Source organism: Chiloscyllium plagiosum, unplaced genomic scaffold, assembly GCF_037043375.1.
Source record: "Chiloscyllium plagiosum isolate Xiang-an unplaced genomic scaffold, Cpla_swu_hap1 HiC_scaffold_1, whole genome shotgun sequence".
Classification (NCBI taxonomy): Eukaryota; Metazoa; Chordata; class Chondrichthyes; order Orectolobiformes; family Hemiscylliidae; genus Chiloscyllium; species Chiloscyllium plagiosum.
In genome coordinates, this window is record NW_028270139.1 from 141519972 (window position 1) to 141546783 (window position 26812).

The following is a 26812-nucleotide window of genomic DNA, read 5'->3' on the forward strand; positions in this document are numbered from 1 at the left end:
CTTATTGGGCCCTATTCTTTACTTGGTTACTCTCATGTCCCTAATAGACTTACAAAATGCCTTTGGATTTTGTTACCAGCCAGTGTTTTTTTTATGCGCCCTCTTCACTCTCCTTATTACTTTTTTAAGCAACGTCCTGCTTTTTCTCTACTCCTCGAGGGCATCCACTGCTTTAAGCTTTTAACATCTCAAAGAGTCGTACAGCTGTACAGCACGGAAACAGACCTTCGGTCCAACTCATCCATGTCGATCAGATATCCTAAAGTGACCTAGTCCCATTTGCCAGCATTTGGCCCATATCCCTCTAAACCCTTCCTATTTATATACCTATCCAGATGCCTTTTGAATGTTTAGATGTTGTAATTGTACCAACCTCCACCACTTCCTCTGGCTGCTCATTCCAATACATGCACCACCCTCTGTGTGAAAAATTGCTCCTTAGGTCCCTTTTAAATCTTTCCCCTCTCACCTTAAATCTATAACTTCTTAATTTTGGACTCCCCTATCCTGGAGAAAAGACCTTGATACTTCACCCTATCCATGCCCCTCATGATTTTATAAACCTCTATAAGGTCACTACTCAGCCTCCGATGCTCCAGGGAAAATAGCTCAAATCCTCCTAACCTGGCAACCTTCTTGTGGATCTTTTCTGAATCCTTTCAAGTTTCACAAAATCCTTCCTCTAGCAGGGAGACCAGAAGTGAATGCCATATTCCAAAAGTGGCCTAACCCTTTTCCTGCACAGCTGCAACATGGCCTCCCAATTCCTAAGCTCAATGCACTGACCAATAAAAGCAAGGGCACCAAATACCTACTTCACTAGCTGTGACTCCACTTACATGGAACTATGAACCTATCCTCCAATGCCTCTTTATTTGGCAGCACTCCCCAGGACTATACAACTGAGTGTATAAGCCCTGCCCTGATTTGTCCTACCAACATGTAGCACCACATATTTATCTAAATTATCTACCATAACTTCATTTTTTCCTCTTTATGCAATCCTGTATGTCCCTTCATTCTAGGGTTCTCTGGACTTGTTGGTTGCACACTTTACCTTTACAGGAATATGTTGGTCTACACACTTATTTTTGATTCATTCATTGGATGAGGGCGTCACTGGCTGGGCCAGCATCCCTAATTGCCCTTCATCTGAGTTGTTTGCTTCAAGTGTTACATGTAATCATACCAGGTAATGATGACTGATTCCTTTCCATAAAGGATATTAATGAATCAAATGGTTTGTACAACAACTGAGAGTGGTTACATGGTCAAACATGGGCCAGCTTTCAATTCTAGCTTTTTTTTTAATTGACTTAAATCCAACCCAAGTCCCTAGAGCATTAGCTGTGTTTTGGGTCACTAGTTCAGTCACATTACTACTACGCCACTGACTCTCTTTTGTGTATCTCCCACTGCACTGATGTGGATTTTCCTGCAAGTAACTCCTGTCAGTCCACTTTGGTCAGATCCTGTCCATCTCACAATTCAGAACTTTTGTTTCTGGCCTATTTTTGTCCGTAGTCATAATTTCCTGAAATTTTACTCATTCTATCAGAAATTTTCCCCAGTGCTGCATCTGCCGCTTGTCCAGATTCATTCCCTAAACTTAGATTCAGCACCAGTAGGATTTTCCGTGTGCTGGCTTGAAAAATTCTCCTCAGGACACTTTATAAATTCTACTCCCTCTTAGCCTTTCACACTTTATCTGTCCCAAGTAATATTAGGGAAGTTGAAATCCTCTAGTATTATTGTCCTATTGAATTATACTTGGAGATTTGTCTGAATATCTTACCTGACTGGTTTTCGAATGTGAGGGGCTGGTCTCTAGCATTACCCCAATAAAGTGATTGCCCCTTTTTGTTAGTACAAGCCTTTTAGCCTCATCTGAGTAACCTTCTCTGATATCATCCCTCCCTCACAGCAGCAATTGACTCTTGGATCAATATCGCAACTCCACCTCTTCTTTTAAACCCCCTTCCCATCTCAACTAAATATTTTATACCATGGAATATACCCTGCCAGCCCTGTTCCTCTCTCAACCATATCATATCCCTGTGTGTTATTCAACATCCTGACTTTCCCTACCTTACTCACAAGACATTTTGCATTAAAACAAACCCCATTCATCCTTGTCATGCTTTCTTTTGCCTTAACTTGACTATATTCGTACCAACTTCCAGACAGACTTTGTTCATCTGTTCTTGTCTGGGGATCATCCCATACTGTACCTCCACTACACCATCCTGCCAAATTAGATTAAGCTCCCAACAGTTGCACTAGCAAACCTCCCTCCAAGGATGTTCGTCTTAAGTGTAGCTCATCATACACCTTCCCCAGAAACAGTCCCAGTGTTCTCGGAATTTAAAGATTTCCCTCCTGCAACAACTCTTCAGCTATACTTCCTTTTTATGGAATCCCTACAGTGTTGAAACAGGCCCTTCGGCCCTACAAGTCCACACCGACCCTCCAAAGAGTAAACCACCCAGACCCATTCCCCTCTATTTACCCTTGACTAATGCACCTTACCTAGGCATCCGTGAACTGTATGGGCAATTTAGCGTGGCCAATTCACCTGACCTGCACATCTTTTGATTATGGGAAGAAACCAGAGAACCCAGATGAAACCCACGCACACACGGGGAGAATATGTAAACTCCACACTGACAGTTGCCCAAGGGTGGAATTGAACATGGGTCCCTGGCGTTGTGAGGCAGCAGTGCTAACCACTGAGCCACCCTGCCACCCTATAAATACATTCATCTCCACTTTCCATCTATTTCTATACACAGAATGTGGCACCAGGAGTAATCCAGAGATGACAAGCTTTACTTTTTAACCTCTTACCTAGCTCCCTCAGTTTTCATTCCTCTGTCTGGCTATGCTGTTGGTCCTTATGTGAACCATGATCTAAGACTGTTCTCCTCCTTCAGAATGCTGCAGCTGTTCAGTGACATTCTTGACCCTGGCCCCAGGGAGGCAACACACCACTGTAAACTTACATATGCGGCTGCAGAAACATCTCTCTGTGCCCTTCACTGGTTAATCTCTGACCACTATTGTTCTGAGTCTATGTCTGTTTGCCCGTTATGAGCTGGGCTCTGGCTGTAACCCCTAGAAAAACTGTCACTCTCATTTTCCAACAGAGAAATATTGCCCCTGAGTAAGACGCACTCTGGTACTTTCCTGATAACTTGCCTGTCTCGCTTCTCCTGATTGGTGATCACCTCCCTGAATACAGTTCCTTAAGTTCCGGAGTGACTACCTCTGTTGTGCCTGGAGCCAATATTCAAGCTCTAAAGCCTGGCACTTAAACTGATCAATCCTAATCTGTACTTGCTGGAGATGTGGTCATCCGTGTAACCAGGATTTCCCACATTCAGCAGATCAGGCAACAGGATTGAACTCCACTGCTGTATATTCTTAGTCTGAAACTTACTTTCCTCATGTTAAAGTTTCTCTCCTACCCTAAACCTACGTTGGCTTATTTTACGATATTGATCCTGCCTTTCACTTACTTCTGATGTTTGGTAATAATTTATCACAATTACTATTTATTACAATTTAGAAATTGCAGCATTCTTTCTCCGCAGATTGCTTCACTGCGACGCTGATTGAAAGAACAGTCTTCCGAGACTTTTTTAAATTACAAAAATATACTTTATTCATAAAACCTCTCTTTATATACACACATAGAGCAGTTCAATTCTGTGCTGTCTTTACATATGAAGAACAAACCCTAGGCATTTCTTACTTATACAAGACTGTATTTACATATATTTGAGGCATAGGGAGGGTCCAATAACTAAATGGACACCTATTGCACTTGGGCCGAAAGGTCTCAGTTGGTGGTATTTTCCTACTGCGCCCTGGCGGCAGCTGCTTCAAACTTTAGTCTGTTCCTCGGAACGTACTCCTGAATCTTGGAAAAAGCCATCTGCAACACTCAGTCGAAGTCAGCTCCTTGCACTGGAAAACCAACAAGTTTCGGACAGAAAAAAAGAGCATCTTTCACCCCCAGGGACAGTCGATATGTGTCTCATATGTGTCTCATCCTGAGGAACAGAGCGCAGAGCACAGAGTCCTGTGTCACACAGCTGCTCGGGATGAACCTCAACAGAAGATACGGCTTCTCTATCTAGACTTCCTTTGCACTTTCCAGCCTGAGTTGTGTGACACTCTGTAATCATCCCACCCCATGCATCTGCTTCCACAGCTGCGATGGTTCAGATAGTCCGGGCATACAGAAAGATCTCCCAGGTAGTGTCCTTCTCACCACCATTTCTGGTGATGAGGCATTCTGTCAAATGACTTTCAGAGTTTGGTCATGGAACAACTCAACAGGATCCACTCTCTCCTTTTACCAAAGGGTCTTGAGGAAGCTATGCGCTGACCACTTCCTGACGGCTTGTGGTCAAAGGTGTTTATCTTTGTAAATTTCTTCATGAAGGACAGACTCTTCCAGACTGCTTCACTGGGATGCTGACTGCAGGATTCTCTTCCCAGACATCTTCACCCTGCTCTAAAAGTGTGGTGCTAGAAAAGCACAGAAGTTCAGGCAGCATCCGAGGAGCAAGAGAGTCAATGTTTCAGGCATAAGCCCTTCATCGGGAAGCCCATTCCTGATGAAGGATTTATGCCTGAAACGTTGACTCCCCTGCTCCTTGGATGCTGCCTGACCTGCTGTGCTTTTCCAGCACCACACTTTTCAACTCTGATATCCAACATTTGCAGTCCTCACTTTCCCCAACTTCACCTTGATGATGACTGCAGGATACTTTCCACACTCCTTACAGATATATAAAAAACAACAAATGTTGAATTTGATGTTCCCTGCAGTTGCAAACGAAGGCATTTCCCACTCATACTATTTACATACATTTTGAGGTAATGAAGGTCTGATAACTGAACGGAGCTTCATTGTACTTTGGCAGAAAGCTCTTAGACAGCAGTCTTTCCCCATTGTACTTCGACAACAGCTGCCCCAAGCTTTCCTCAGCACATAGTCCTAGACCTTGGAATGTGCCAGTCTGCAACACTCGGTCGAGGCCAACTCTTTACTCGAGAAGACCAACAACTTCTGGCAGACCAAAGAGGATCTTTCACTGAGTTGATGGTTTGTCTTGCTGTGCATCCAAGGGAACAAACACCATAGAGCACAGAGTCGTACATCTCGGAGCCTCTTAGGACAAACCTCGACAAAAACATACATACCTCCTTTCCATAGGCACATTCTAGCAGAAGATGTGTGACAGTCTCATCTCTGCAACACCCATTGAAGGCAGCGTGTAATAGTGCAGAGTCCAAGTGTGCACAAAAGATCTCTAGACAGCTCTTTTCACCACCAGCTAAGTGACACCTGTTCAAATGTTCTGGCAATGAGGCATTGTGCCAAATGATTTTGACAGTCTGCTCAGGGAACACCCCGACAGGATCCACCCTCTCCTTTTCCCACAGGGTCTCAAGGATGCCATGTGATGACCTGATGGGCTTGTGGACTTGTGCTTTTCTTCACAAATACTACATAGGAAGAAAACTGATCATACAATTGCACAAACATCAGCTCACCACTGCATGACATGACCATTTCCAACCACATAGACAACAAAGGACACAAGTTCAACTGGGGCAACGTAAGCATAGGCGAAACAGAGACACACCAGAGAATTCCTTGAAGCCTGGCATCTCAACCAGACTCAATCAATAGGCACATTGAACTGAACCCCATATACCAAATACTCAGATACAGAACCGGAAGTACCAACAAACAGAAACGTATAAATACCAGGCGGGACAGAGCACCAACACCTTAACAAAGAGGTACCGATGATGCCACCTAGCGGGGCGACAAACATTTGCAGAGTAACATATTAGGCTCGGTGAATGAATCCACAACTTCATCCACAACCTGAGCTGCAAATCATCTCAAAAACTCGAAATTGCCACATGTACCTAGGTACAGTCATACAGTCATAGAGTCATAAAAGTCCTTCACTCCACGCTGACCATAATTCCAAACTAAACAAGTCCCAGTTCCTGCTCCTGGCCCATATCCCTCCAAACCTTTCTTATTCATGGATTTATCCAAACGTCTTTTAAATGTTGTAATTGTGCCCACATCCACCACTTCCTCTGGAATTTCCTTCCCACACACACAAACTATCCTCTGTTAAAAAATAAATTTGCCCTTCATGTCTTCTTTTAAATCTCTGTTCTCTTACCTTAAAAATATGCCCCCTTGTCTTGAAATCCCCTGTCCTAGGGAAAAGACAACTACCATTAACTCTACCTATACTCCTCATTATTTCATAAACTTCTATAAAGTTGCCTCTCAACTTCCTATGCTCCGGTGAAAGAAGTCCCAGCCTATCTAGCCTTTCTTTATAAACCAAGCCTTCCACACTGGGCAACATCCTGTAAATCTCTTCTGAACCTTCTCCAGTTTAATAATATCCTTGCTATAACAGGGTGACCAGAACTGGACACAGTATTCCAGAAGAGGCTTCACCAATGTCCTTTACAACCTCAACATGACTTCCCAACTCCCATATTCAAAAGACTGAGCAATGAAGGCAAGTGTGCCAAACACCTTTTTAACAAGCCTGGTTATATGTGATGCAAACTTAAAAGAATTATGTCGAGACCCTCTGTTCTACAACACCACCCAAGGTCTGCCATTAATCGTAAGTCCTGCCCCTGTTGTACCAAAATGCAATACCTTGCATTTATCCAGATTGAACACCATCTGCCATTTATCAGCGCATTGACCCATTTCATCAAGATCCCTTTGTAATCTGAGAAAGCTATCTTCATTGTCTACTATGTCACCAATTTTGGTGTCATCTACAAACTTACTAACCATATCTTCTACATTCACATCCAGTGAAAAGGTTTGTTCTGCGTGCTGGACAGGCAGATCATGCCATGCAAAGTGCATTAGAGTATTGGAACAGAACAAAGAATGCAACATTTTGGCTGCAGAAAATGTGCACAAAGAGTAAGATCAACATTAAATTTAAAAGTTGAGGGTTCATTCAGCAGTCTTATAAAAGCAGGTAAGAAGCTGTTCTTGACTCTGTTGGTATGTGTGTTTAACCTTTTGCCCTACAGAAGAGGTTGCAAGAGATTATGACTAGGTTGGGAGGGGTCTTGATGATGTTGGCTGCCTTCATGAGGCAACACGAAGTATAGATGGAGTCAGTGGATGGAAGATTGGCTTGCATGATGGACTGGGCTATATGTACAACTCCCTGTAGTTGCTTAGAGTCCTGGGCAGAACAGTTGCCATACCAACATAGGATGTATCCCAATAGAATGCTTTCTATAGTGCATCTATAAAAATTGGTGAGAATCTTTACAGATTACTGAAGATGTAGAGACGCTGTTGTGCTTTCTTGACCATTGCATCAATGTGGGTGGACCAGGACAGATGGTTGGTGATCATCACCTCTAGGAACTTGACACTCTCCATAAGTCCATAAGACATAGGACCAGAAGTTAGGCCATTCGACCCATCAAGTCTGCTCCATCATTTAATTATGGCTGATAGGTTTTTTAGTGTCGAGAGTGTAGTGCTGGAAAAGCACAGCAGGTCAGGCAGCATCCGAGGAGCAGAAGAATCGACATTTTGGGCAAAAGCCCTTCATCAGCAATTTGAATCCATGGATCCTTAGCATTAATCTAGGCCTTTCAGATTATTAGTTCTGCATGCTAACATATACTTTAAAACCCTATCTTGCCCCAACTTCAAGAGCAGACTTGTACAATCAATGATTTTGACTGCTGCCCACTGGCAGTAACAGTAATTCTTTGCCAATTTTGGGTGGGAGTCAGTTTTGGAGCAAGAGACCCAGGAGGTAAACTCTGCCCAGCCACACACTCCCTGGGGAGCAGTGAAAGGGAGAATATTTCCCTAATCCAAAGATGTAACTACACTGAATCTCTCAGAGTTTGCAAGAAACACATTTCCAGTCATAAGTGCCCATAACATAACCACTCTGTTATACTAACAAAGAGTTAAAAATAGATGCTAATACTGGAATGCTGAGGTATAGGCAGCAAGAGTAGGCCATTCAACTAGTCAAGCCTAATACATCATAGAATCTTGGCTGATCTATCTCAGGCTTCAACTCCTATTTTGTGCCTGCTCCTTATAACCCTCAATTCCCTGATATTTCAAAAATCTTTCCAGCCCTTCTTTAAATACTTTCACAACTCTCTGGGTCAAGAATTCCAGACATTCATTTCCTTCCAAGTGAAGGAATTACTTTGCATCTCCTTCCCACAGGTCACCTCGTAAATCTTGTCAAGGTTTGTAATCAGGTACTCTGTGCGGCAACTCAAAGGACTAGGCATTGGGAGGTAGGTGGGCCAACTCTTGCTTCTGAGTCACCTTCCTAATCCTCTCCTGTAATCTCTACCCAGTATGGATCCTCAGTGTGGAGAGCAGCTGGAGCAGACTGCTGCATTGAGTGCATTTCAATTTGGGAATCTGCAATGTAAACAGAGCATGATTTAAAGTCTGTTTGCTTCCTTGTGATGAAATGATGCCACACCCCTGAAAATTATTTTTGATTGAATCATGGTATGTGGGTTTCACTGGCTGGGCCAATATTTATTGCCTATCCCTAATTGCCGAGAAGGAAGTTAAGATTCAACCACATTCAACACCTCCTCCATGTTAATCCTCAATACCAGTGCCCTGCAAAGATGCATACTGAGACCCTTACTATACTCCCTCATAACTCATGACTGTGTGGCCAAATTTCATCCTAACTTAATTTACAAGTTCACTGATGACACGATCGTTGTAGGCTGGATCTCAAACAATGACAAGACAGAATACAGGAAAACATAGAGTTCTTGATTGCATGGTGTAAAGATAACCTCAGCAAAATAAAAGAGCTGGGCATTGACTTCAGGACCACATCCTCGATTCTGATCTCCAGCATCTGCAGTCTGTACTTTCTCCTGATAGGTACTTCAACCCCATTGTCCTGCTTTCTCCCCATAACCTTTGATCCCTGTAGTAATCAAGAGTCGATCTACCTCTGTCTCAAATATACTCAATGATCTGGCCTCCACAGCCTTCTGCAGCAATGAGTTCCACAGATTCACCTCTCTCTCTGGTGAAAGAAGTTTCTCCTTATCTCCATTCTAAAGGGTCTTCACAAATGTGAGGTGATGCATTTAGGCAAGTCTAATACTCGAGTGAATTATACAATGAATGGAAGAGCCTTGGGAAAAGTTGATGGCAGAGAGATCTGGGAGTGCAGGTCCATTGTACCCTGAAAGTTGCTGCACAGGTGGATAGAGTGGTCAAGAAGGCATATAGTATGCTTGCCTTCATTGGACGGGAGGTATTAAGTATAAGAGCTGGCAAGTCATGTTAAAATTGTACAAGACATTGGTTCGGACGCATTTAGAATATTGTGTACAGTTCTGGTCGCCACATTACCAAAAGGATGTGGATGCTTTGGAGAGGGTACAGAGAAGGTTTACGAGGATGTTGCCTGGTATGGAAGGTGCTAGCTATGAAGAGAGGTTGAGTAGGTTAAGTTTATTTTCACTAGAAAAAAGGAGATTGAGGGGAGGACCTGCTGGAGGTTTACAAAATCATGGAGGGTATAGACAGGGTGGATAGAGACAAGTTTTTTCCCAGAGTGAACGATTCAATAACGAGAGGTTACGCTTTCAAGGTGGGAGGTGGAAAGTTTAAGGGGGATACACGCGGCAAGTACTTCACACAGAGGGTGGTGGGCGTTTGGAACGCGTTGCCAACAGAGGTAGTAGAGGCAGGCACGGTAGATTCATTTAAGATGCGTCTGGACAGATGCATGAGTAGGTGGGGAGCAGAGGGATACAAATGCTTAGGAATTGACTAACAGGTTTAGACAGTATTTTTGGATTGGCTCAGGCTTGGAGGGCCGAAGGGCCTGTTCCTGGGCTGTAAGTTTTCTTTGTTCTTTGTTCTACTCTGAGGCTGTGACCTTGGGTTCTCATCTGTCCTGCCAATGGAAACATCTTCCCAATGTCCTCTCTGTTTAGGCCATTCAGTATTCTGTAAGTTTCAATTAGATTCCCCCCTCATCCTTCTAAACTCCATCGAGTATAGTCCCAGAGTCCTCAAATGTTCCTCATATGTTAAGTCTTTATATCCTAAAATCATTCTTGTGATCCTCCTCTGGACCACTCCAGGGCCAATACATCTTTCCTGAGGTGTGGGGCCCAAAATTGTTCACATTACCTTGACCAGAGCCTTATAAAGCCTCAGACGTACATCCTTGCTTTTATATTCTCGTCTGTTGGAGATGAATAACAACATTGTATTTGCCTTCCTAACTATTGAATTGAATTGAATTGAATTTATTGTCACGTGTACTGAGGCACAGTGAAAAGCTTTGCCTTGCGAGCAATACAAGCAGATCACAGAGTTAAGTAGCATAGATAGTAAATAATAGGTAAATAGCAGCAAAAACAAAAACACTGTTATAGGCGAATGTTAAGAGTTTGTGATTCCATTCTGTATTCTAACAATAGTAGGGTAGAAACAGTTACAAAACTGGCTGGTTTGTGTGTTCAGGCTTCTGTACCTTCTCCCTGATGGTAGAGGTTGTAGAAAAACTTTGCCAGGGTGGGATGGATCTTTGAGAATGCTGGCGGCCTTTCCTTGACAGTGGGCCTGGTAGATGGATTCTATAGATGGGAGGTTGGCCTTTGTGATTGTCCGGGCTGAATATACCCCTCTCTGTAACCATCTCCGATCTTGAATGGTACAGTTGCCATACCAGGTAGTGATACATCCAGACAGAATGCTCTCGATGGCGCAGCTATAAAAGTTGGCAAGTGTATTTCCCATCATGCCAAATTTCCTCAGCTGCCTGAGGAAGAAGAGACGTTGTAATCAGTGCCATGAAGAATCCAAGAAAGCTTGTTGTGGATGACCACTCCCAGGAGCTTAACACTTTCCACTCATTCCACCTCTGTGCTTATAATGTATTGGGTGGGGGGGGGGGGGGCATAAGTAGTATCGCGCCGCAAGTCAGTAATGAGTTCCTTGGTTTTGCCTAGGCTGTTTTCAGTGCATCATTTTTCCAGGTCTTCCACCTCCCATCTGTAGTCTGTTTTGTCGTCATCTGAGATTCGATCAACTATGGTGATGTCATCAGCGAACTTGTAAATGGTATTAGTCTGGTATGTGGCAACGCAGTTATGGGTATACAGAGAGTACAGTAGGGAGCTGAGTACACATCCATGGGGGATTCCAATGTTGAGTGTTAGTGAGGATGAAATATTGTCCGCAATCTTCACTGATTGTGGCCTGTGGGTCAGGAAACTGAGGATCCAGTTGCAGTGGATGATAGTGTTGAAGATTGAACTGTAGTCAATGAGTAGGATTCTTATGTAACTGTTTTTGATGTCAAGACATTCTAAGGAAGAGTGAAGGGCAAGTGATATGGCATCTGACTTAGACCTCTTGGTCCGTTGGCAAATTGGAGTGGGTCAAGAGTAGTGGGGAGGCTGGAGTTGATTAATGCCATGACCAGCCTTTCAAAGCACTTCATGACCATCAAAGTTAGGGACAGTGGGTGGTAGTCATTGAGACATGCTGCATGAACCTTCACAGGAATAGGAATGAGGTTGGCCCTCTTGAAACAGACAAGGACAATAGCCTGCTGCAGGGAGAGGTTGAAGATGCAACCTGCAAGTTTACCTTAAGACTATGAAGACTCATTCCTGAAGAAGGGGTCATGCCCGAAACGTCGATTTTTCTGCTCCTTGGATGCTGCCTGACCTGCTGCGCTTTTCCAGCAGCACATTTTCAGCTCTGATCTCCAGCATCTGCAGTCCTCACTTTCTCCTACTTTAAGACTATCTCCATCTCAGCAACATTGATGTAGACAGGGGTTTGCCTCCTTCCTGAAGTCAATGCCCAGTTCATTTGTTCGAGCTGTCGAACCTTTGTGAAGTCCATATAGATCACGTCCACCACTCTGCCATCACAATCCTCTTTGCTACTTCTTCAAAAAAGTCAATGAAGTTTGTGAGTCACGATTGGCACAAAGCCATACTGACTAACCCTAATCAGTCGTTGCCTTTCCAAATACGAAAGTCGGAGGAGTTGTTGACAGTGTTGACTACAACATTAAACATGATACGAAAGTCGGAGGAGTTGTTGACAGTGAGGAAGGATGTGGCAGGTTACAGCAGGATATAGAGAAGCTGCAGAGCTGGGCAGAAAGGTGGCAAATGGAATTCAATGTAGCTAAGTGTGAGGTGATTCACTTTGGGAAGAATAACAAAAAGATGGGGTACTGGGCTAATGGTCGGATACTTGGTAGTGTGGATGAGCAGAGGGATCTTGGTGTCCATGTACACAGATCTCTGAAAGTTGCCACCCAGGTAAATAGTGCAGTGAGGAAGGCATATGGTGTACTGGCTTTTATTGGTAGAGGAATTGAGTTCCGGAGTCCTGAGGTCATGATGCAGTTGTATAAGACTCTGGTGCGGCCGCATCTGGAATATTGTGTGCAGTTTTGGTCGCCATACTATAGGAAGGATGTGGAGGCACTGGAACGGGTGCAGAGGAGGTTTACCAGGATGTTGCCTGGTATGGAAGGAAGATCGTATGAGGAAAGATTGAGACACTTGGGGCTGTTTTCATTAGAGAAAAGAAGGTTTAGGGGTGACTTGATTGAGGTGTACAAGATGATTAGGGGGTTAGATAGGGTTGACAGTGTGAACCTTTTCCCGCGTATGGAGTCGGGTATTACAAGGGGGCATAGCTTTAAATTAAGGGGGGGTAGATATAGGACTGAAGTTAGGGGTAGGTTCTTCACTCAGCGAGTCGTAAGTTCATGGAATGCCCTGCCAGTAGCAGTGGTGGACTCTCCCTCTTTATGGGCATTTAAGCGGGCATTGGATAGGTATATGGAGGATAGTGGGTTAGTATAGGTTAGGTGGGCTTGGATCGGCGCAACATCGAGGGCCAAAGGGCCTGTACTGCGCTGTATTCTTCTATGTTCTATGTTCTATAAATGTATGTACACCCTGTCTGTCAGGATGCGCTCCAACAACTTGCCCGCCACCAATGTCAGGCTCGCCATTCTATAGTTCCCTGTCTTTTCTTTACCATCTTTCTTAAATAGTGGTGCCATGTTAGCCAACCTTCAGTCTTCCAGCACCTCACCTGTGACTATCGATGATACAAATATCTCAGCAAGGGGCCCAGCAATCACATCCCTACCTTCTTACAGAGTTTTAGGTACATCTGATCAGGTGCCGCGGATTTATCCACCTTTACGTGTTTTAAGAAAATGCTTCAGGTTTGTAGGTTTAACTAGGCATTCAGGAGGCATAATTCCCTGATGTCTTATGAGGCTAATCTCAGAGGAAGTCCTGAGGCCAACCTTATTATCTGCTAACCTTGGATGGGTTTGCTTGCTTTGTTGATTGCCAGACCAGAGTGGGAAATTATGACTACAACATTAAAAGAACATTAAATTAAAGGGGATTCATTTCTTGAATACGACAGCCAGTCAGTCCATTAATTAACAACAGAGCTGCAATTAGACAAGACCATTGGAGAATTATACACATCAATGCCCGTCATTCTGCCAGCACATCTGCAGCTGCATGAATGTTGTAATTATTCCTGTGCCCCCAGGGACTCTGACTCTGTCTCGTTTCCAAAGTGACTTTCACTGTTCATTGAACGATGAGGCAGTGATCTTTCCATTGCTTTGAGCTAGCCTTTAAACAAACAGTTCAATGGAACTGTAATGTTCACAATCATTGACAGACATCTCCCTGACCTGGTAATCATCCATAAGTTTGGCTGCAGGATTTGCACATACATTTTGTATTTGCATTATTTATCTTGTTGAGCATTAAGAAGAATGCAGTTTTAAATTTATATTCCAAGTAAAGGTTAGGAGTATATGCATTAATATTCTAGATTACTGGTATGACAGTGTCATTAATATTTTCTCAATGATCTGAATGATATTGAAACATGTTAGAGGAATTTTCTGAAAGACTTCTATTGCTTCTTAATGTATAGAGCAAAAATTCTGTCTCTTAATATTCAATCATAAGTATGAAGAGGAAGAAAACTAAGATCTATCTCCATTGGATTCTTGCTCAGAAGAGGAGTGTTGCGTTTTCCTACTTGCCCTTCTGCTATCTATCTTTATGATACTTGATAGCATATGCAGGTAACTTTGAACATATCCAGGTATAAGACTGTGATCCACGTACCCACAGGTGAATAAATGTCAACAGAGTGTCTCAGGTCCAAATATTTCTGTCTGCCATGCCTTTCAAATCCTACCCTGCTTTCTTCAAAACTGCAAATGGAAACTTAGAAATAGATGCTAATGGAGGATTGAAGATGGTGGTGCTCTAACAGGTCTGCCTTGCTGAGCTCCGCACCACAGTCCAGGCAAAGTGGTGCTTTCACATTCCCCTTACTAGCCAGTTTCATAAAAATCGGTAGTGTAAAGTCCCCAGAATTTTTAAATATCAATTTTGACATTTAGGGAAGATGACTAAAGAAGTGTTGCTCAACAAAGATACCTTGGAGTGCAAGTTCAAAACTCCTTGAAAGTAGAGTCGCAGGAAGACGATAGTGAAGAAGGCATTTGGTATGCTTTCATTTATTGGTCAGAGCATTGAGTATAGAAGATGGGAGGTCATGTTGTGCCTGTACAAGACATTGGTCAGGCCACTTTTGGAACATTGTGTGCAATTCTGGTCTTCTTCCTATCAGAATGATGTTGTGAAACTTGAAAGAGTTCAGAAAAGATTTACAAGGATGTCGCCAGGGTTGGAAGATTTGAGATATAGTGAGAGGCTGAATAGGCTGGGGCTGTTTTCCCTGGAGCGTCAAAGGCTGAGGTGTGACCTCATAGAGGTTTATAAATCCATGAGGGGCATGGATAGGGTCAATAGACAAAGTCTCTTCCCTGGGATGGGGGAGTTCAGAACTAGAGGGCATAGGTTTAGGGTGAGAGGGGAAAGATATAAAAGGGATCTAAGGGGAAACCTTTTAATGCAGAGGATGGTACGTGTATGGAATGAGCTGCCAGAGGAAGTGGTGGAGGCTGGTACAATTGCAACATTTAAAAGGCATCTGGATTGTATATGAATAGGAAGGGTTTAGAAGGATATTGGCCAACTGCTGGAAAATAGGACTAGATTAGGTTATGATATCTGGTCGGCATGGAGAGTAGGCCCACAAGGTCTGTTTCCATGCTGTACATCTCAATGACTCAGTGACTCTTTATCTAAAGGAAGGGGACTGCATTGATCGCAATATGCAGGATCCTCCCTTGCAGCAACAGACATGCCCGTGGCCACAGCGCTGACTCCCGCAGAGGCGCCTTTGAACTTACCAGAGCAGCAGAGTTTGGCCTTGGAGTTCATCAAACTCCAAGAGAAAATTGAAACAGCATTGGAGGGGTCCTGGACCAGACTGAACCAATCTTGGCCATGCTACAAAAGCATGAGCAGGAGATCCAACATCTTGGGCAGCGTGTGGAGGAGCTGGAGCAGTAAACCACGGCGTCGGAGACCACAGCAGAATCCTCAGCAGGGCGGGCCTTAATCAAGCAGGTCAACGACGTTGAGAATCGAGGTCAGAGAAAAAATACCAGCATTATTGGGTCGCCAGAACGAGAGGAAGGAGATCAGCTGGTCAGCTTCCTGGAGTAATGGCTCCCACAGCTCCTGGGACTGGGAGCCGAATCGGGTTGGGTGCGAATTGAGCGGGCTCAAAGGATCATGGTGCACAGGCCCAGATCGGACCAGCACCCCCACCCGGTCCTTAGGAGTAGTTATGAGAATTTTTGTTTTGGTAGTGTTTGTAGTTGTATTCTTGGATTTTATGAAGCTTTTCTCATCTCCACTCAGTGCATTATGAATAGGGTTCTTCCTCTCAGGGTGGTCACGGGCTGATGGTGGTGGCTAGTTGTTTGTTTAGATGGTGCACCTGGAACATAAAAGGGAGTGACTCACTGGTTAAAAGAAAGAAAGTGCTCTCGGGTCTCAGAAAGGAGAGGGTCGATGTTGCTCTGCTACAAGAAACTTATTTAGATGATAAGGAGTATCTAAAGTTATAGCAGGGAGGTTTTGGCCGGTGTTCTTCTCGTCCCAAAAGCAAAGGAGTGGCTATACGAAGACAGAAGAATCTACCATTTCAGTTGATAGATCAAATTAAGGGCGAGCATGGGTGATTTGTGATCCTCAAAACCCTAATACTTTGGAGGATTACGGTATTTTGAATATCTACTGCCCCCTCCCCTCCCCCCGGCACACCCCCTCAAATTTTTAACAGATGCACTTTCCAGGCTGATGGCCCTTGGAGTGCACCACATGATTATAGGGGGAGATTCAACGTCTTATCCCAAGGTGGATAGGATGCCAAGGGGTCTTTCGGGCATCTCCCCATAATCCAAACAGTTGGTGGACCTATGTGGGGAGTTGGGGTTGGTGGATGTGTGGAGATGTCTTCATCCTAAGGGAAGGGATTTTACTTTCTTCTCCAACCTGCACAAGTGCTACACAAGGATCGATTTTCTTTGACCCACTGACCTTTTTGGATTGGTACTAACCTGTAAGATTGGGCATATAGCCATTTCAGACCATGTGGAAGTGTATTTGGAGGTAGAGATCAGGGGTAATGGGACAGATATGCAGCATTGGCACATGGATCCTTTTCTCTTGAAAGATAGTAAGTTCATTAAGTATTTCACAAGGGAGTTTCTGTGACATTAATTCGGGTACAATCAGTAACCCATCAGTACTCTGGGAGACTGCCAAGGCTTCTTCAAGGTTTATAACTATCTCATACTCAGCAACCTGGGAGAGCAATAGTGTATACTTGAGGCCTAGTTGAAGGTAGCTGAGACAACATATTTTGACAGGCTGTCTGTGACAAAGTTACAGCAGATTACAGTTCTCCGGGCTGCTCTGAACTTCGTGCTCACCCAGACAGCGAAAGGAGAGGTCTCTTTCGCGAAGCGAAGACTATTTGAGCACAGTGATAAGTCAGGTAAATACTTGGCTATCTGGCCAGGAAGAGGAGTGCTCCTCAATCTATTATGTCTATTAGAGAGGGTACTGGTACTCCCACTCGTGAGTCCGAAAATACCAAAGCAGCATTTAGGAAATTTTATGCAATGTTATATCGGTCGGAGGGCTATGAGGATGGGTTGGCAAGGATGGAGTCCTTTTTTGAGAACTTGGATCTTCTAGGTATAACTTCGGAGCAGGCCTCCCTTTTGAACACAAGAAATACAAGAGGCAGCAAGGCAGCTCCAAAGTGGCAAAGCACCTGGCCCGGATGAATTCCCAAGCGAGGCTTATAAGGAGTTTATAAACATGTTGGTCAAGCCATTGTTGGGCATATGTAACCATTCATACAGTCAGGACTGCCTCCCGCCCTCTCACAGGGAAGCTAATATTTCCCTTATTCTTAAGAGAGGGAAAGATCCTGAGGACTGCACTTCGTACATACCCATCTCACTGCTAAATGTGGATTTTAAAATTCTGCCCAAAAAAGTTAGTGTTGAGGCTGGAGAAGGAATTGCCCCCTTTTGTAAAGGAGGACCAGACAGGTTTCATTAAGGGACACAGTGCCTCTGACAACCTAAGAAGAGTGTTGGATATGGTCCACGTATGCCAGCAAAGGTCAATCCCAGGCTTCCGCTCCTTAGATGCAGAGAAAGCGTTTGATCGGATGGAATCGCCGTACCTTTTTTATGTCTTGGAACGCTTTGATTTTGGGCCAGTCTTCACCAGGAGGGTGGCAGTGTTGTACAGTGAAATTTTACAATTTTATGCCCATGGGGGGTTTCATGGGCATACCTGACCTTGAAGATGGTATTCGATTTTCTCTTAGGTAGTCACAGGGAGGTTTCCTATATTTAGGTATTTTCATTACCCCCGCCTTTCACCAACTGTACAATTGTTCGAGAAGATAAGACAAGACCTTCAGCGTTGAGAGTTGCTACCAATATCCTGGTTGGGTTGAATAGCTCTGATCTTCCTTGCCTACTATACCCCATGCGAATGCTTCCTCTGGTGATACCTAGACAGGCACTGCAGAGACTTGATGGTTGGCTTGGATCTTTCATTTAGCACCACAGGTTCCCCGTTAAGTTTGCTCAGCTGCAGCTGCCATGGAGAATGGGTAAGTGGGATGCGGGGGGAGCTGCGGTTGGGTGGGTAGACCTCCCAGACATCAAAAGACATTAAATAATTTTCTTTGTTGTCTTATGTGAATGATTGGGCTTGTCAGGATCCGAGGTCAATATGGCTCGATATTGAGGCTTCCCAGGCAAAATGTCCCCTCGTTACTGTGCTTTTTATGGACAGGATGAGAACTGTCACGGAGTATTGTAAAAATCCGATCATCATTAACACGGTCAAAGCATGGAGAATGATGCAACAGAGCGAGGGTAATTTACGTAAGACCTCCCCGCTCACCCCCATAATGGAATACCAGGATTTAGGCCAAGATCGATGAATTCAGGCTTTAAATTATGGGAGTCGAGGGGAGTCTCCTGTTTGGGAGACCTATTTGAGGGGGTGGGGTCATGATGTCTTTTGATCAGCTGAGTCATAAATATGGGTAATCCAATAGGGACCTCTTCTGCTTATTTCAGATCTGGGACTTTATTTGGGAAAGGACCACACTATTGCTTCATCCCTGAGTCCAGTGTGGAGATGAGAGTGCTTGAGTCCACATACGCTCTCTCGATTAGTACCCTCTATCATTTACAGGGATAGGGTGCCTCAGAAGTTATTGAAAGGCTTTACAGAATCTGGGATCAGGAATTGGGAGCAGAAATTCCATCAGAAATATGGGAGAATGTGAGAAATATTTTGATTTGTAATAAAATGCAGGCCATGCAACTCTTCAAGATTGTCCACAGGGCCCATTTGGCCCCAGAGTGGCTCGCAAAATTTTTAAAAGTAGCATCTCCAAAGTGCCCTAAATGTAAAACAGGCATTGGTACTCTCACACATTGCTTGTGGTCATACCATAAGGCTTGTAGATATTGGGGCGCCATAGCAAATGTGTTGGAGGAGATCTTGGGGACTGAAGTTGAGGCAGATCCGGTATTCCTCCTTCTGGGATCGCCGAATCTGCCTTCTCCAGATGAGCATGGGAAGAAACCGTTTAACAATCTTACGTACTGCGAGGAAGAACGTTCTGATGAACTGAGTCTTGGAATGGGATGGGATGGCGTAAGTTAGTGACGGAGCATGTTCCCTCGACTTCTTATGACTATGGTGCACCAGAAAACTGAGCTTTTTTACAAGACACAGTGGCCCTTTTAGAATCACATAGACACAGACATGTCAGCCATACTGGTTAGGGCCTTTGTACAGTCACAAAGACTGGATTTGGTGGGCCGGGGACCCTGAGAGGAAGAATCCTGAGTAAATACAGGTATGTTAACTGCTGCTCCCGATGATGGGAACTTCGGTGGGGTGGCATTGAGTGGTGTAAGTTAAGTTAGTTTAACTCAATTCAACTTAATTTAATTTAATTTATTTTGTCTAATTATTTATTGAATTGTAGTATGGGAAGACTTCTTTTTCTTTTGGTATTTTTGATTTGTTTTGTAAAGTAGAGTAGTAGTTAGATTATTGTTATTGTTGTTGTACCATAAGATTGTTATACTATCTCTTTTGTAATTTTATAGTTTTATAAAATAAATCTCTTTCAATTAAAAAGTGAATCCTAATAATTCCAAATCATCAGACTAAGAATTTAGACTGTACCAGGAGACATAGATGAGAAAGGCAAGTTCTCAGGAAGTCTGATATCCTTGGGTGGACTTCCAAAGAGGTTTTCTCACCAGCCATCATGACTTTAGAATAAATTACATTTCTCCAGCAAGATTATGGTGAGCAGATTATAAGGAACTCTGCTAAATCCAGTGAGACCATTGGAGTGCAGGTAGAGTGAGTTGCTCGGAGATTTAAGACCATAAGACATAGGAGCAGAAATTAGGCCACTTGGCCCTTCAAGTCTGCTCCAGCATTCAATCATGGCTGATACGTTTCTCAACTGAAAATGTGTTGCTGGAAAAGCGCAGCAGGTCAGGCAGCATCCAAGGAGCAGGAGAATCGACATTTCGGGCCTGAGCCCTTCTTCAGGAATGAGGAAAGTATGCCAAGCAGGCTAAGATAAAAGGTAGGGAGGAGGGACTTGGGGGAGGGGCGTTGGAAATGCGATAGGTGGAAGGAGGTTAAGGTGAGGGTGATAGGTCAGGAAGAAGATTGCAGGTTAGGAAGGTGGTGCTGAGTTCGAGGGTTGGGACTGAGACAAGGTGGGGGGAGGGGAAATGAGGAAACTGGAGAAATCTGAGTTCATCCCTTGTGGTTGAAAGGTTCCTAGGCGGAAGATGAGGCTCTCTTCCTCCAGCCGTCGTGTTGTTATGGTCGTTGGTCCGGGTGTCCCAGAGGTGTTCTCTGAAACATTCCGCAAGTAGGCGGCCTGTCTCCCCAATATAGAGGAGGCCACATCGGGTGCAGCGGATGCAGTAAATGATATGTGTGGAGGTGCAGGTGAATTTGTGGCGGATATGGAAGGATCCCTTGGGGCCTTGGAGGGAAGTAAGGGGGGAGGTGTGGGCACAAGTTTTGCATTTCTTGCGGTTGCTAGTGGAAGGTGCCGGGAGTGGAGGTTGGGTTGGTGGGGGGTGTGGACCTGACGAGGGAATCACAGAGGGAGTGGTCTTTTCAGAACACTGATAGGGGAGGGGAGGGAAATATATCCCTGGTGATGGGGTCCGTTTGGAGGTGGCGGAAATGACGACGGATGATACAATGTATATGGAGGTTGGTGGGGTGGTAGGTGAGGACCAGTGGGGTTCTGTCCTGGTGGCGATTGGAGGGGCGGGGCTCAAAGGCGGAGAAGCGGGAAGTGGAGGAGATGTGTTGGAGAGCATCATTGACCACGTCTGGGGGGAAATTGCGGTCTTTGAAGAAGGAAGCCATCTGGGTTGTTCAGTACTGGAACACATTTTCAGCTCAGATCTCCAGCATCTGCAGTCCTCACTTTCTCCCTGATAAGTTTCTCAACCCCATTCTCCCACTACTTCTCTGGTTTTCCAATTTTGCCCCTCAAACTACAAAATCTTGTACTTGTTTTTTTTTCTGTGTTGTTGCAATCTCTGATAATTGGTATATTTGTATTTGTATTCGGAGATCCTTTTGCTGCTCTGCTGCACTTAGACTTTCCCTATTTGATCCATCAGCAGGTTAATTAATATCCTCCTCTAATTTATTATTTTCCTTCTCAGTATCTTCTTATTCTCCCATAGGTGCCATTCAGATTTTTTGGTTCAGAAGTCCAAAAGGTTAATGTAAATTTTGAACAGCCCTTCCAACACTGATCCTTAAGGAATGCCACTTTCACCCTTTGTCATTCTGCGTACTTACTTTTTATTCCCACTCTTTGTTTACTATCTTTAAGCCAGCTAACAATCCATCTGCCACTTAGCACCAATTCCATATTCTCTGACCTTATTTGCTAGATTATTATGGGATACTTTGTTGAAAGCCATTTTAAGACTTTCTTTTAGAAATTACATTTACTAGTGTCTACTTTCTGTTACCTCCTCAAAAATTTAAGTTTATCAAGTGAGATGTTTCCTTTTGAAATACATGCTTGCTATTTATTATTATAAATATTATCTCAATGTTTTGTGTTTTCTCATTTAGAAAAATATTCCCTGATTTCTGATATTTATTATAATTATGATTATTATAATGCATTATTTATCATTATATTATGATAACTAATTACTTAATATTTTGTATTTAATAATTAATGATTTAATATCTCTGCTGGCTCTTGTTATGGACCAGACCAAACCCCCTCAAAACTTGTCAAGCAGATAGCCTGGACCCAAATGTTTCCTTAATTTAAAGGCAAGAGCGAGGCGTTGCATTCCAGATGCAACTGAGGGAGTCAAAACCAGGCTTGAAGCAAACACACTTTATTTATACACTATGGTTAAAATACAAACAAAAGAAAGGATTGGAATAACTTCAGTCTACTGGAAAGTTTAACAGAATGACAGATTATTTAACCACTACACAGCAGCTGTTCCAATACAGTCACATCCCATACAAATACCCTTTACAATGCTAGCAGCAGGAAGAGAACCCAAACTTTCAGCTGTAGCAGAGAGGGAGAGACGGAGCAGCTATCATAATCCCAGCAGCTACTGAAAGCTAAAACTAAAATCCTGGTTCTGTGGGAGCTTGACCCCATCCATTCAGGCTGTTCCTATTGTTCCACCTTTGAGAAAAGAACCCAAGACCACACAAGCTATTTACTTTGTTGGCTTGAAGCAGACCGCTCATTACCTTTGTCTCAATCTCTCTTCATAAAGAAAACACCCCTTAAGCCATAGTATTGTCACACTCTCCATCATTCCCTATGATATTATCCTTTCAAGCCCTTAATGGTCTCCTATACCCACTGCAGCCCTCTTTAATTTTGTTTGTCACATCACATTCCCATACACTTGGTCATTCCCCATTTCTGTTTAGGTTTTTGCCTTCAAATATTGATCCCATTCCATTTAAAATGCCACGATTGAAAGTATATCAGGTCACCAATTCCAAACCCTAATAATTTAGAAATAGAGAAAACAGGAACAGGAATAGGCCATTCAGCACTTCAAGTATTCAATAAATTGTGGTTGATCCATTATGCCATTTATAGTATAAATGCTTTCTTCTGCTGTGACCTCTGGTTCTTTTGCCAATTACCTTGCCACAGGAATTTATTATTCTTTAGTCAATCTTTCTTTATTTATAAACTCTCCAATTTTAAATACCACTTGTTGGCCAGCTTTGCTTTAAGAAGGCCAACACCATCTTCTCTAGTCTATCTGCATTACTGCAATCCCTCATCTCTAGGAGATGCTCAAATACTTCACATTCTTGTTAAGGAAGGGGTTATGAATAAGGCACAGTACTTCAGGAGATGAATTAGTGTTTTACACACGTTTAACATAGCTTCCTGACGTTTGTACTCTATGTCTCAATTAATAGTGACGGATTCACAGAGTTATTACAGTCCAGAATGAGGCCTTTCAGCCCATCATATCTATGCCATCTATTTGAATGAGCAGTCCACCTAGTGTCCTACCTTCTCCCTTGTCTCTGCATAAAAGGTAAGAACTCTGCAAACTCTGCTTCCTTTTCAGATAATATATTTTTGAATGTTTCTATTGACCACATTCTCAGACAGTGCATTATCTACTTGATGGATGAAAAAGTTTTTTCATATGTTACTTTTGCTTCTCTTATCAACTACTTTGAATCTGCACCTTCTTTAATTGAATCCTTCTCAAAAGGGAACAGTTTCTGCCTATTGTCTCTGTCTGGAGCCTTCATGAATTTGAATGCCTCTATCAGATCACCTTTCAGCCCTGTCTTTACTAAGGAAAATGATATGAATTTAGACTAATTGGTAAAGCCACATTTGAAGTACTTTATATAATTCTGGTTGTCTGCTATAGGAAGGATATTATTAAACTGGAAAGGATATTATGAAGAGTAGAAGGTTTGAGTTTTAAGGACAGGCTGGATAGGCTAGGAATTTTTTTCCCTGGAGCATAGTAGGCTAAGGAGTGTCTTTATAGCGGTTTATAAAATCATGAGGGTCATAGATAAGGTAAATAGCCAATGTATTTTCCCCATAGTAGGGGAATAGAAAATTAGAGGGCATAGGTTTAAGGTGAGAGGGAAGAGATTTTAAAGGGACCTAAGGGGAAACTTTTCACGCAGAGAGTTGTGCATATATGGAATGAACTGCCAGAGGAAGTGGTACAGGTGAGTACAGTTACAACATTTATTAGGCATTTGGACAGGTAAATGAGTGGGAAGAGTTCAGAGGGATATTGGGCAAACACAGGCAAGTGGACCTAGTTCAGTTAAGGAAACCTTGTCGGCATGGACATGTTTGACCGAAGGGTCTGTGTTAGATCTCATAGTTTCCAATGAATGTCCAAGTCATGGGGTGGTGTTAGATAACTTTTTTTTGCGATTTCTCCAGAGCAACAAGGCACACAAAAAGCTTCAGAGGGTCTTAACTTAGACTGTTTGAACTCAGAGCGCACACGCCACCCCCTTTGACTACTATTAGTCAGCAGCAATCCCTTTGTAATTGGTTCTCTGGTACAACATCTCATACAGTTAAAGCTTGCCTTAGCAATTTCAATGTATTTCCAATTAAGCTAATAATATCACTGAATGACAAAGAGATGGACAGGCTTGTGGTCCACCCCTGGTCCTTCATGATGTTTCCCAGACTTTCTTATCTTCCTTCCTGAGGCGTTTCACAATAAATACTGTATTCAAGTAGCATTTGCCAACTGCACCATGTTAACTGCGAATTAATTGGATTCTTGCCTATCACTTCAGGACCTTTTAAATTCCTCATTACAGGAAATACAAAGAGCATTGATTTTTGATCAGTTCCAACAGATTTATGTGGCTATACCTAATGTTAGAATTCTTCAGCTAACAAGTTAAGTCTTAATGTATTCATTCAATCCATATTCTGTTGTCTGCTAATTTATGTATCTATGATTCATTTCTCCCTGTAATGATAAGGTTGGGGGGGTGGGGTGTGCGCGTGGAGAGCTGCTTTTACTGTCTGAAACTACTTTGAATCTTTTCCTGTAATGCTTTTAGTAATTTTTTTGTATATGGATGGATCTGTGACTACTTCAGAATCTATATCTATGATTATGTAAAGGATCATAACTAAAACCTATTCTTAATATTGTAACGGATTGATTAACTAATTCAAGACAAACAACTAATTAGTGTGAAATGTTCTTAAAGCATAAGAAACGGCAGCTTTTATTCCAGTCCAGTAACCTTGAGTCTAGGAGCTACTATTGTTCTACTTGTGAAGACTACATTAAGCAAATATTTTCCCCAGGTCTCTAACTGTTCGGCTACATTGGCCATGGGCAGCCTTCAGCCATTTTGTGCTGCTCAGTTGTGGGCATCCCTAACAGCCTGTTTTGGTGTTCTATGACTCTATGACACTACCAGCACAGAAGGAGGCCATTTTGCCCATAATATCCACCACAAAACCTTCTGGTGTTAGACAACATCACCCACTTTTGATTTTCAGGTCATATTTGTTCTAGAAGAATGATGCCATTGATCCTCTTTCTCTTGACTGAGCTGAAGGGTGTAATTGGTTTACAGTTGTAAAGGACTGATCACTGTTGAGTCTTAATAAAAGTAGCCTCTTATCTTATGATAATAGCACCTAGGTCTAAGTTACTTCTAGGCAGAGAACCTCACTAAGACTGTGAGGAGTCCTTTGGATATAGGATTGCACTTCATAAGATCTGGTAGTGTCACAATCATTCATATTGCATCAGCTGTAAGTACAGAATGGATTTTTAACCTTGACATTAAACTACACCTACTTCCCAGCCACATGAATTTTTCATTGATATTTGTGCAATTCTGCTGTGTGTAAATCGGTTACCATATTTCAAAACAGCAGTTGCTTTTCAAATGATACAGTACTGTTTGAGAAGCACTTTGAGATGTCCTGTAGTTGTAAAAGATATGATATGAATATTCACTGTTTTCCTTCTTCTCTCAGTGCCATGAGAACAGTAGCATTCAGAAGCAGGCAGGTCAGGTTATCAGCTCTTTTGAAACATAATAGTGCCAACATTGCAGCACTCCCTCAGTCGTAGTAATAGCACTCATGTTGTCTGGGAGAAAACTATAACTCACAGCCACCCAACATAAATTTTTGTACAGACAAATATTGGTACTTTAATTGTCCTCTGCAGGATCTGCAAAAAAAAACTAATGTATTAACAGTTGGAAAACCTTGCATTACATAGACTAAAATGTAATAATGTGTGGCCTGTTGGTGTAAGAGGCTACTCATTTCCATAAAATCCCTGCAATGTGGAAACAGGTCATTTCCCCTGACTAATGCCCCTAACCGACACATCCCTGAGCACTACGGGCAATTTAGCATGGCCAATTCACCTAATCTGTACATCTTTTGACTCTGGGAGGAAACCGGAGCACCAGGAGGAAGCCCACGCAGACACGGGGAGAATGTGCAAACACGACACAGACAGTCGCCCAAGGCAGGAGTCAAACTTGGGTCCCTGATACTGTGAGGCAGTATAATATCAGGAAATAGTTGTACAAGACGTCTGTAAGGCCATATTTGGAATAGTGCATACAATTCTGGTCACCCAGCTATAGGAGGAATGTTATTAAATTGGAAAAGGTGCAAAAAATATTTCCAAGAATGTTACCAAGACTGGAAGTTTTGAGTTATAAGGAGTGACTAACTAGGGTAGGACATTTTTCCCTGGACCACAGGAGACATGGGGGTGACATTATAGAGGTTTATAAAATCAAGGAGCATAGATAATGTAAATAGCTAATGTCTTTTCCCAGGGTGGGAAAGTCCAAAACTGGTGGGCATAGGTTTAAGGTGAGAGGGAAAAGATTTAAAAGGACTCTGAAGGAGAAATATTCCACACAGAGCATGATGCATATACGAAACAAACGGCCAGAGGAACTGGGAGAGGTGAATGCAATTATAACATTTAAAAGTTATTTGGACAGGTACATGAATGAGAAAGGTTTAAAGGGGCATGGGTCAAATGCAAGCAAATGGCACTAGTTCCATTTATGAAATCTGGTTGGCACAGGCAAATTGGGCTAAGTTGGGGCAGCATGGTGGCTCAGTGGTTAGCACTGCTGCCTCACCTGG

At 43.0% G+C, this 26812-nt stretch overlaps 1 protein-coding gene across 2 annotated transcripts in view; it reads left to right on the plus strand.

Annotated features, from left to right (window-relative positions):
• The window catches only part of LOC122557992 (uncharacterized), a 165313-nt gene that overhangs the window by 87877 nt on the left and 50624 nt on the right, over positions 1–26812 (plus strand). For both annotated transcript variants that reach the window (XR_015758372.1, XM_087991237.1), the window contains exon 2: positions 23086–23207. The gene's annotated coding sequence lies outside the window, so the exon portion shown is untranslated. The remainder of the gene's footprint in view (positions 1–23085; positions 23208–26812) is intronic.